The sequence below is a fragment of the Lactuca saligna genome, chromosome 7 (genome assembly GCF_052625555.1).
Source record: "Lactuca saligna cultivar CGN05327 chromosome 7, ASM5262555v1, whole genome shotgun sequence".
NCBI classification, from domain to species: domain Eukaryota; kingdom Viridiplantae; phylum Streptophyta; class Magnoliopsida; order Asterales; family Asteraceae; genus Lactuca; species Lactuca saligna.
The window spans coordinates 83,170,735-83,183,154 of NC_136423.1; the positions used below are offsets into that span (position 1 = coordinate 83,170,735).

At 39.0% G+C, this 12,420-nt stretch overlaps 1 pseudogene; it reads right to left on the bottom strand.

Annotated features, from left to right (window-relative positions):
• Window positions 1–2,302: 2,302 nt before the first annotated feature.
• LOC145007622 (5S ribosomal RNA) lies at window positions 2,303–2,419 on the bottom strand (annotated as a pseudogene).
• Between the last annotated feature and the right edge of the window lie 10,001 nt (window positions 2,420–12,420).

The following is a 12,420-nucleotide window of genomic DNA, read 5'->3' on the forward strand; positions in this document are numbered from 1 at the left end:
CATGATCCTAATTAACATATAATAACATATATATGTATTCAATTAGTCATTAAACAACTAATTAACCAAGTTAAGACATCCTAAGACATGTAAAATATTTCATTTAAGTGCTATAAGTCCTAAGGATTTCATCTAAGGGTTGTAGGACTTGGCTATTGAGTTTAGGGTTCAAGAGGACTCTCTATGGGAGTTTATGGTTTTGTGACCATAACTCATTGAGTTTATGGTCGTAAACTCATTAGTTTACGAACCTAATCTCATGCTTCTTTAACCATGTGTTGTTTTGAAGCTCTACAAGTCCTTAGAAGCATTTCTACTTGAAGTATAAGCCTACGGATGGGATTAGGGCACCATTTCACTCCTAAATGGAGTTTACGGTCCTTAAACCATTTTCCTTTGGGTTTACGACCGTAAACCCATTTGGTTTATGGTATTTTGATGTTTTGAAGTGCTAAGCTCATTAAGGAAGGGATCCATGCTTGTTTCCAAGGCTTAGAAGGGACTAGGGCACACTTTGGCACCCTTTTTAGGGTTTACGGTCCAAGGTGTTGTAAACACCTTTGATCCTTTGATTCTTGGTGTTTTCTAGATGATTAGGAAGTATACAAGGCTTACAATACACTAGGGTAGGAGTACTTACTAGATAGAAGCTTGAAAAGGTGCTAAAAGTCCAAGAACACTAGTGTGTGTTCTTGGTGTTCTTGGTGAAACTTGAAGATCTACACATTTTGGAATGATTTCACGGATGGAAGTGTGTAGGATCATTAGATTAAGCTAGATATCGATTTTTTAGGGTATGAAACACTTACATGTTGAAGATCTTGAAGAAATGTTGGGCGATACATGAGAGAGAATTGAGATTTGGATCTTGAATTTGTGAAAAATGGTAAAATATGACTAAGTGTCATATTTCTAACCCTTTTTAGGGTTTACGGCTATAAACACCTTTGATTTGGCCGCAAACGCCAAACTCTTGGTGTTTTGGAATATTATTGTTGCACAATAAACCCTAGGGCAGCCTCTCTCCTGATATCTTTTGAAGTACTAACTTTTAAGTACTAAAACTTAATCCAAAAAGTTTGAAAGTTAGCAGGAACTGTTTTGACTTCTATAGCATTGAATGATTGTACTGAATAGAAATTTCGAGATGTCACATCATCCCCTTGTTAGAGGGAATTTTATCCTGAAATTAGAATTTAGGTAAGGAAGTAGGTATGAATAATCAAGTCAAGAGGTGGGGGTACTTCCTAATCGATTGAATCTCGCGCTCCCAAGTGAATTTAGGTCCTCGGTTGGCATTCCAGCGAACCTTCACTAGTGGGATGCGGAGTTGCTTCGTCCGCTTGACCTCTCGGTCGATGGTCACTACGATTCTTCGATAAAGGCGAGGGTCTTGTTGATCTCGATCTCGTCAAGTGGGATTACAAGAATCCTAACGGAAAGGCATGTTTTCAAGTTCAAGATGTGAAGGGAAAATGTATGTTACTGAGTTCGTGGTGTAGGTTGGGTTTGTGAGTTATAGGACCGATTCTATCAAGAATATCGGAGGTCCTAACTATCTTGGATTTAGCTTACCACGATTTCCGAAGCGTATGAAGCCTTCCCAATGTGAGACTTCCAAAAGGATTTGGCCTCTCACTTGGAATTCCAAGGTTTTCTTCCTCTTGCTTGTCTTCCCAGTCAAGGGCCACTCCCTTATGAGTCAAAGTCGTAAGAGGTTCCGTAATCCGCGAGGAGCTCTAAATGAACTACGATAGTAGGTCAGCGAGGCCTAGAATTTGGTGAATTCCGTACGTATCTTCAGTGCTGACAAATTCGCAACAGTTTTGATCTTTGGAAGGGTCCTCAAGAATTCTCACATCAGTAATAGTGTGTCTTAGGAACTCGACTCTTCAATTCCAAAACTCGTATTTAGAGAACTTCGCGTAAAGCTTCTCAGATCCAAATGTTTCCATGGTTTTTTGTAGATGCTCTTTATGATTTCCTTCTTACTACGAAACTAGATAAGTGAGTCATTTACAAGGACAATGACGAACTGATCCAAGTAAGAATGGCGTACCCTATTCATTATGTTCATGAATACTATGGGCGTATTGGTCCTATCCAAGGGGTATCTCTACGGACTCGTACCGTCCGTATCGAGTTTGGAAGATTGTCCTCGAGACATCCTTCACTAACACTCGTAACTTGTGATATTCGGATCTTGGCTCCATTTCTGAAATGCACGTTGTTCCTTGCGGTTGATCAACCAATTCATCTATGCGAGGCAGAAGGAGATGATTTCTAATAGAAGTCCTGTAGAGGTCTGCACCACGGGGACTTCCCAAGCTGTTACCGATCATAGTACTACTCTTGCCTAAGCACGTTTAACTGTGGAGTTCTGATGGGATCCGGTGCATTAGTACTGGTATGATCAAACCCCATGAAGCCTATCTTCTTGAAGAATAAGACCGGAGCTCGCAAAGGTGAGGAGCTTGGTCTTCTCATTCTTTTGCTGAGTAGTCATTAAGTTGTCCGGACGGTTCTTGTATCTCCGTTGGTGTGAGACCATAGGGCGATCAGTTTACAGGAGTCCTATTGGGTTCTATGTTTTTTCGCATGACGAGATAATCACTTGTAACCTTGGGCAGTCTCCGTCCTGAAGTTCATATTAGAAGTCATATATGGTTCATCAATCCCAATCTCGTGTATACGAGTCATATATAATTAGGGTTGAAAAGGTAGTCAAATAACTGATTCTTCTTTAACCTCACATCCCAACGAGGAAAAGAGTTAAAGTGGAATCATCAATTCTAAACCTGTAGAACCTTGATTATATACCACCACTATATATACATTCTTCAGTGATAGATCAACCGTATGGGTCTTTGGATTGAACTTGACGTACTGTACGAGTGGTACTTCGGGGAGGTTTGCTGAGGTTTCTTCGGAAAGGATAAGAAACATGAGGTACTCTATGAATGAGCACTTCGGTGTTCTGGAGTGACGGCTTCGCCAGAAAAGGCGATTTCGGGGAAAGAGATGTGTGCACGATACTGGCATTGTGCGAATCGAATTGACTCGGGTTGTTTGATAAAGTCGGACATACTTGAAATTAAAGACACTAGATTTGAACATAAAGGCATTACAGACAAAACATAACGGTGCAACTTTTAACAGAGTTATAGTACATTAGAGTAACTACAAGAATGTTGCTTCGAACAAGGTATACTACAAAAGGCAAGTATACGCAGCACGAGGGTCCCTTAACTGATGGGATCTCGCAAAAGATAAGACTCTAGTTGCACTAGTTTTAAACAAGTTTTATTGGTCTGTTACACCGAAACACCTTAATTACATTAACTGGGTCCGGAGTGGTCTCTCTTGCGGCAGTGGTCCTTAGTATTCTCCCGTCTGAACCAAAGTTCTTTGTTATTGGACAATGCTTCTTGAAGTTCCCTATCTCACCACATTGGTGACATGTCTGGCTAGCACTAGCATTGGTGATGGAAGTGAGGTGTCGAGTCAGAGTTATGTCGACACGGGTGTTTTCTTTGTTCATTCACTTTGAAAATTTCCTTTTATGGGATCCGGTTTTACCACTACTATCATGTGCAGGGTTGATCCCGATGTCACGGACTTGAGAAATGGGTCGTGCCAGTGCTCCATAGCTACGGGCATGGTGCCTTACCTTGTTCCAATTGCAACATTTCACTTCATGACAAGCCCCATTATGATGAAAGCTACACTTGTTACACGTCAGAAGTTTTCCCTCGTATGGTCTAATCAGTGCTGAAATGGCAGGAGTTGCCACTTGTTTCCGTTGCAGGCAAGTCTTTAGGATCGCTTGTGCTACTTTCGGGCTTGGCGATTTCGTTTCCTCTTTTCGGTTTTACGGCTTTCTAAGTCCGTGACTATTGTCATTTGTTGGCTTCCCGGATTGGTACTACAATCGGAATTGTCGCCTCCTTTGCCAGTCTTATTTGCGTTGTCAGAGTTGATGTGTGCAAGGAAAGCTGTCACAGCAGCTGTTACCGTGGCTTGTAATGTAGCGACGTCGATATGAAGGATAGGGGTTTCGTTGCTCGGTGGGGGATTTCTGGATGACACATGATTCTGTAACACGAAAGAAAAGGGATTCATGAGCTAATACGGTTGAACCTGTATCATTTTGATTCTGGATAAGAGGTGAGTTATTATACATGGAAACTTAGCTTATACACGTTATGATATAATCAAGATTGGTCGGATAATAAAATGTGTGATTCTACTCAAGTTTCACATCCCAACGAGGAAAAGAAACTAAATTAGAAAGCTCACATTCTATTGTCTACCAAGTCTTCGTTATCTATCACTCGGGAATGTATAAGCGAGGAAAACCATAATAATAACCTTCTTACGAATCCTTTTTAATGAACTAGAATTTCTACTAAAGGCTACCATCGACAACAGATGTACTTCGATCGTTCAATTAAAGAGTATGAGTATGTTCTCGAAGGTATGACCTACATCCCTATGATGCAGTCCTAGTATGGAATAGGAGTATGTTCACGAAGGTGTGACTTACATCCCTATGATGTAGTCCTAGTAAAGAGTAGAAGTAAGTTCGTAGAACGGTCTCGAGACGTTTTGTTGTTCAAGTCGAGGTATTATTGGTCGTTGGATAATATGATCCAACCTTTGAAAGAGACTTGGAAATTTTTCTGGAGTTAAATTTCTATAGTCCAATGACTTGACTGAAGCAAATTCCAGAAGGATTCCAATGAAGGTAATTGAACAAAGAGTGACATGGAAGTTAGTGAACTTTCAATATCATCGATGTTCAAGATGTAATTGTTGGATTAGTGTCTAAGCCCGTAACCATATTTGGTAAGTACTTGACCCAGTTGTGCATGGTCCTTTTGGGTTGCCTTCAACAAAGATACTTGATTGGAGAGATAATAGAGAAGGAGGTTATTATGATTTATTAATATATTATAGGAATAATATATTAAAGGAGAAATCATATTTGTTCAATTAATATTGGTTAATAACAAAATTAAGAATTAATTTTGTGATCAAATGTAATTAATTAAACTACAAGGGCTGAATTGTAATTATATGATAGTTGCAAAGTAGGGCAATGCTCACCCTGGAGATAGGTTGGACGAATTCAAGGGATAAGGATCCCTAAAATTGTCCAAGGATAAGGCTTTCAAGGCTTATCTTATGGTTACTTGGTGGGCAAGCAACTAGATAAGGATAAGGAGTGAAACCCTAATCTATACCCTATATAAAGACCCCTAAGGCTAAAGAAATTGGCCACTTGTTCCTTACGGTTCCTAGAGCCGATTTCATCCTCTCTCTCTTTCTCTCCCTCTCTCTCTCTCTCTCTTGCCTCTCCGATTGCTTGTGGTGTTTGTGAGCCATTAGACGTACTACACATGTGGTACTTGCTTTTTAAGACTAAGAGATTGAAGATTAGTGTTGTTATTGCAATATAACAACAAGAGTTATGTGATCAACTCTTCTATATAAATTTCGAAATATATACCTGCTTGCTAGGGTTCTTATTGTGTTCATAAAGTTGTGTATCTAATGGAGAAAACATAGATCCAAATCTAGGGTTGCATGCACACATAGGATTGTTTATACAAAACCCATCAGTGGTATCAAAGTCTTTGGTTGAACTGTTTTCAATTAGTATTATACAATTGTATGAATTTGACACTTTAGGGTCTATGGCCAATAAACCCTAGGGGGCAAGGATTTTGATTTTAGCGTTGTTGAACCCTTGTGTTTGAAATTTTGAAGGGTTTTCAATCCCTTTTCCTTGTTGCCCAAGATTTCGAGATCTAGGATTTGCAAAACCTAGATTTTCGAGATTTGCCTCCTCCCCAAGATAAGTCCCTAAAATCTAGGGATTTGGATAATCCCATATCTTGTAATTATTAAATCAAGAGTTTTAATATTTAAAATTTTAATTTAAAAGTTATAAATTTCGAAAATTTTAAATTGAGATTAAAACCCTAGTATTTTTAAAATATTTAAAATACACCTTATACTATTATATTATTACAAGATTAATATATATATATATATATATATATATATATATATATATATATATATATATATATATATATATATATAACTAAAATGCTAGTTTTACCATTAGTAGGCCTCATTCACGAAGCCAATCTTTAAGGGGGCTATAAAGTTATGGCCTATATAATGACCATTTAATGGGTATCCATTCTTACCCACCACTTCCTTTACTGATGGATGGTCGTTTGTCGAACGAGTAGAATAGGGCAATCCTCTTTTCATTAATAAGTATAATGAAACTATATAAAGTTACTAAACGTTTTTACAAAATTCCCAATCCTAGTTACTTTAGGGAATAGTGAATTGATGCAATCCCATGAAATTACACTTTGCACCCTTGCTAAGAAGTTAGTGGAGCGTGTGTGGTTGACCGGCACACTAACTGGTTCTAAGCAAAGGTGGCAAAGGGTGACTCATTGTTTGTCATAGTTCGATGGAGCGTTTGTGGTTAACTGGCACATCGAATAGGTGACTGTAACAATGAGGGCACCATGTATACTTGCATGGTTATTCACACCCGATTTGTGATCCTCGGCATCCTAGTCACAAACAAGAGGGGCATATCAAGATTTAGACATGCCATTGACAAGTTCAATCAATATCAAGAAATCTAGGAATTCTCAATACATTTAAATCCTAAGCCTTGTGTTTTTCAAGGTGAAGAATTAGTGAATCGTCATTAACTTACCTCCAAATTATTTGCATGTTGGATTATGGCATCCCTTTTCTAATGTGTAAATAATGTTGTTGGATACTAGCCCTAATTTCTCATTTTGGTTGTTTAATTAGGGATTCAATTCTAATCAAACTTTATTCCTTTCTATTTGGAGATGTCTAACGCAAACGCAAACAACGTTGCTGCTCGTTCATTCTCGCTAATGAGCATATGTCAAAAGGTGACATTTGACGGATCAAATTTCAATGAATGGATAAGATACATTCTCATGATTTCCCGCTACGAGGACAAAGAATATGTCCTCGACGAGAAGCTTGAAAAGATCAATCCGGAAATTGCTACTCCCAATGAAATGGCCGTCTTTGAGACCCATGAGCGTGATGCAACGAAAGTCCATTGCATTATGCTGGCTACTATGAATCTTGAACTCCAAAAGTCCTATGAGGACATGTATCCCTATGAAATGCACCAAGATTTGTTGGAGATGTACCACCAAAGTGCAAAGCAAGAGCGCTACGAGATCATCACCAACATGATCACCGCTAAGATGGTAAGTGGAGAATCCCTAACCTCGCATTTGCAAAAGATGCAAAGGTATGTTGATCGTCTTCGCAAGTTAAATGTTAACTTTGGTGAAGACTTGGATATCTAAATCATTATCCACTGCTTGCCCTCTTGCCACCATCAATTTAGGATGACCTACCACATGAACAAAGAAGAAGTCACCCAAGAAAACTCCAAGGAATCCTAAGGACTGCTAAGAGCAACCTCAAGGAAAAATCTATTGCACCAACTCCCACTCCACCCGCTGCTCCTGTTTTGGCCATTAGGCAAGGGAAGGGAAAAAAAAGGAAGTCTCCTTCAAAGAGCCACCATAAAGGAAAGCCCCAAAATGGCTCCTCTACCAGTGGAACAAAAGTGGGTCCTGGTAAGCCCAACTCAAACCCTAAGGAGGCAGAATGTCACCGCTGCCACAAAATATGACACTGGAAGAGAAGTTGCCCAGAATATCTGCAATCCATCAAGGATGGGAAGATCAAATCATCTTTCGCACATATTTACACAATTAAATCTAATGATTCATCACGTACTATTTCTTAGGTTCTTGATACAGGATGTGGTTTTCACATATGTTTTGAATTGCAAGGACTAAGAAGAAATAGAGATGTGGTGTGTGGAAGAATAAATCTAGTCATGGGAAACAGAAGATCATCGCTTGTCACCAAAATTGGAGTGTATTCTTTAATGCTTAGTAATGGATTAGGTTTAGATTTAGATAATTGTTGCTATTCGCCAGATATGGCAAGAAACATCATTTCATTTCATGGTTTGTTTAGATAACGATTTAGATATTCGTTTGATAATGAGAAATGTTCAATCTATGCTTATCTAAATGGTGTCTTATATTTTGAAGCATTGCCTTGTAATGGAATTTATGAAACAGTTATGGTTGTAGATAACTTAGGAAATGATGTGTTGTGTGTAGATTCTTCCAATGGTTTGGATAAAGCATGCTTGTGGCATTGTCGTCTTGGACATGTCAAAAAGAAACACATAGCCCAACTCCAAAAGGATGGAGTGTTGGAGTCATTCGACCTTAGGGACGATGACGTGTGCGAGTCTTGTTTACTTGGAAAGATGACCAAGTCACCCTTCACTAGCACTTGTGAAAGGGGTGAGGTTTTATTGGATCTCATACATACCGATGTGTGTGGGCCCTTTAGATCCACCACAAGGGATGCGGACCACTTCTATGTGACTTTCACCGATGATTATAGTAGATATGGGTATATTTACTTAATCAAGCACAAGTCTGAAACCTTTGAAAAGTTCAAAGAGTTTAACCAAGAAGTGGAGAATCAATTGGGTAGGAAAATGAAGATGCTTCGATCCGATTGAGGAGGAGAGTACCCAAGTCTTCAATTCCACGACTATCTCAAGGAATACGGAATAGATTCGTAACTGACGTATCCTAGGACACCGTAATTAAATGGTGTGGCTGAGAGGTGTAATCGAACCTTGTTGTACATGGTTCGTTCCATGATGAGTCGTGGTTCACTACCTATCTCATTCTGGGGGTATGCCTTACAGACTGCTACCCATATCCTTAACTTAGTCCATACAAAGAAGGTTAAAAAACACCTCACGAGATGTGGATAGGGAAAGATCCCTCGTTGGTACATATCAAGGTTTGGGGTTGCGAGGCTTTTGTAAGACGAGAGAGTCACGACAAGCTCGAACCTCATAGTGAGCAATGTATTTTCATCGTCTACCCGAAGAAATCCTTTAGGTATCTCTTCTATAGACCGAGTGACAATGTTGTCTTCATTGTGAGGAGAGGAGTTTTCCGAGAGCGAGAACTCATAAACCTAGGAGATAGTGGGAGGAAAATTAATCTTGAAGAGATTCAAGAGTCGATCGATGAAGGAACCTCTAACGTTGGCTCTCAACCCGACTAGGAAACTTCGGTTGAACAAATTGACGAATCCTTACCTCTTAGACGTTCCGAAAGAGTTAGAGTTCTACCCCAGTTGTATGGTCATCATATTACTACCGAAGGGGACATGTATATTAGTGTTAGTACACTAGTAAATAAAGATGAACCTAACAGCTATAAGGAAGCCATGGCAGGCCCGGAGTCTGCGAAATGGAAAGAGGCGATGGACAACGAGATTCAGTCCATGTATGACCACCAAGTTTGGAATTTGGTTGACAATGTGTCCGGACGTAAGACGGTTGGGTAGAAGTGGATCTTCAAGAAGAACACAGACATGGATGGGAATGTGCATATGTATAAGGCGCGATTGGTTGCGAAGGGCTTTACTCAAACTCCCGGAGTTGACTATGACAAGACCTTCTCACTAGTTGCTAAAATTAAGTCTATTATGGTGATGCTAGCCATTGCTGCATTTCATGATTATGAAATATGGCAAATAGATGTCAAAACCGCTTTCCTTAATGGGAAGTTGGTTTAGGATGCTTACATGGCTCAGCCAGAGGGTTTTTTCAATGAAAAGCATCCATATAGAGTGTGCAAGCTTGAAAAGTCCATTTATGGACTTAAGCAAGCATCTCGCCAATGGAATCTTTGCTTTGATTAGAAACTCAAAGAGTTTGGATTTGTACGAAGCGAAGATGAATCATGTGTATATGTCAAAGCCAGTGGGAGTATAGTTCGCTTTCTCGTATTATATGTTGATGACATATTACTCATAGGAAACGACATCCTGACACTGCAGAAAGTTAAGTCCTGGCTCGGGAAGTGTTTCGCTATGAAGGACCTCGGAGAGGCTTCCTATATTTTGGGAATAAGGATAGTGAGAGACCGAAGTAAAAGACTAATAGGAATTAGTCAGAATACTTACTTGGACAAGGTACTAAAACGTTTTAGTATGGAGAACTCGGAGAAGGGAGAATTAACGATCCAAAGTAATTCCAAGTTGAGTAAGACTCAAAGTCCGAGTACCAAAGCCTAGATAGCAAAGATGTGCCGAGTACCTTACGCTTCCGCATTTGGCTCAATCATGTATGCTATGACTTGTACTCACCCTGATGTGGCCTTTTCTTTAAGCATGGTCGTCAGATATCAAGGGAACCCTAGTAGAGCACATTGGACCGCAGTCAAGAACATCCTTAAGTACCTTCGGAGGACCAAGGAATGGTTTCTAGTTCTCGAAGGGAGTGATGACTTAAAGGTGCGAGGGTATAGTGATGCCAGTTTCCAAACCGACAGGGATAACCACCATTCGTAGTCGGACTGGGTCTTTACCCTTAATGGAGGAGCAGTGACTTGGAAAAGTGCCAAGCAAGAAACCCTAGTTGATTCAACGTACGAATCATAGTACATAGCAGCGAGTAAAGCATAAAAGGATGCAATATGGTTGAAGAACTTCATTGGAGATCTTGGAGTTGTACATCCCATAACGGAATTTATGGAAATTTTTTGTGATAATGAAGGAGCGGTTGCCTTGAGCAAGGAACCGAGGGATCATGGTAGATCTCGACATAAATATCACTTTATTAGACATCGGGTAGAAGAAGGACTCCTTGTAGTTAAGAGGATATTGTCAGAGGATAATCCAACAGATCTGCTTATGAAGGGACTGAGTAGGGTTAAGCATTTGCAACACGCTAGGAGCATTGGGCTGAAGGATGATGTTAGTTTGGATTAGATAGTTTAGAAATGAGTAATAGATAATTGTAATTGACATTTGATGATTAAATAAAGGATTGTTATTTATTACTATAGCTACTGTCTTATGTTAATTAGTTGACTAGTATTTTTCTTTGCATGTTTTCACTTCCTGAATAATTGAGTTAATTAACAATAATCGAATTATTCAAATGATCCACAGTCATTCATATGTTGGAAGTAGGTATGAATGAAGACTGCCATGAATTGGTGTGTAGATTGTCTAAAAGGTGTTAGACATAACAAAGGTTTGTTACAACATTCATGAGTGCTTATAAATAAGTTTTGAGCATTGTAATAAACCTAGGCTTGCTGGAATCACTTGATGGTATCTATCACGAGTGATTGCAAGACGATAATATCATATGTTCTTAAAACCAAGATATATGGCTTATTGGTTGCTAATTGATTGTACATTGACAATGCGAAACCGCATCAGTAAATTGATGTCATAAAACGCATTGTTGTGCATAATTGATTAGTGATAGTAAATACGTATAAGTCAAAGTTTATCTATTTCTTTTATCCTAAGAGGGTAAAAGCGATATCAGGGCCCCTCGATGATTTTCATTTGATTTATGTGTCAGGCCCGATCAGGAATGAATTGATGTGTTTAATTAAGTTCTATGTCAAATGAATCTGAGATCCAGAAACAAGCTGCTGGACAATAAGTATGACTATGGTCCATGAAATTGTCTGCACGATATCTTAAACAGAGGAATGTACGATCCCTTATCTAAAGGACAGGTTATTGATAAGATTAGAGTTCGACAGCATCTTTGAGAGCTACGACTGCTAATCGAGTTATATTTACATATGTGGTTACTAGACTTATCTATGTGGGAGACTGTTGGATTAGTGTCTAAGCCTGTAACCATATTTGGTAAGTACTTGACCCGGTTGTGCATGGTCCTTTTGGGTTGCCTTCACCAATGCCACTTGATTGGAGAAATAATAGAGAAACAGGTTATGATGATTTATTAATATATTATAGGAATAATATATTAAATTAGAAATCATATTTGTTTAATTAATATTGGTCAATAATTAATTAAGAATTAATTTTGTGATCAAATGTAATTAATTAAACTACAACGGCTGAATTGTAATTATATGATAGTTGCAAAGTAGGGAAATGGTTACCCTAAAGATAGGTTGGACGAATTCAAGGGATAAGGATCCTTGAAATCTCCCAAGGATATGGCTTTCAAGGCTTATCTTATTGTTACTTGGTGGGCAAGCAACTACATAAGGAGAAGGACTGAAACCCTAATCTATACCCTATATGAAGACCCTTAAGGATAAGGAAATCGACCACTTGTTCCCTTGGGTTCCTAGAGCCGATTTCATCATCTCTTCTCTCTCTCTCTCTCTCTCTCTCTCTCTCTTTCATCTCCGATTGCTTGTGGTGTTTGTGAGCCATTAGAGGTACTACACATGTGGTACTTGCTTTCAAGACTAGGATATTGAAGATTAGTGTTGTTAT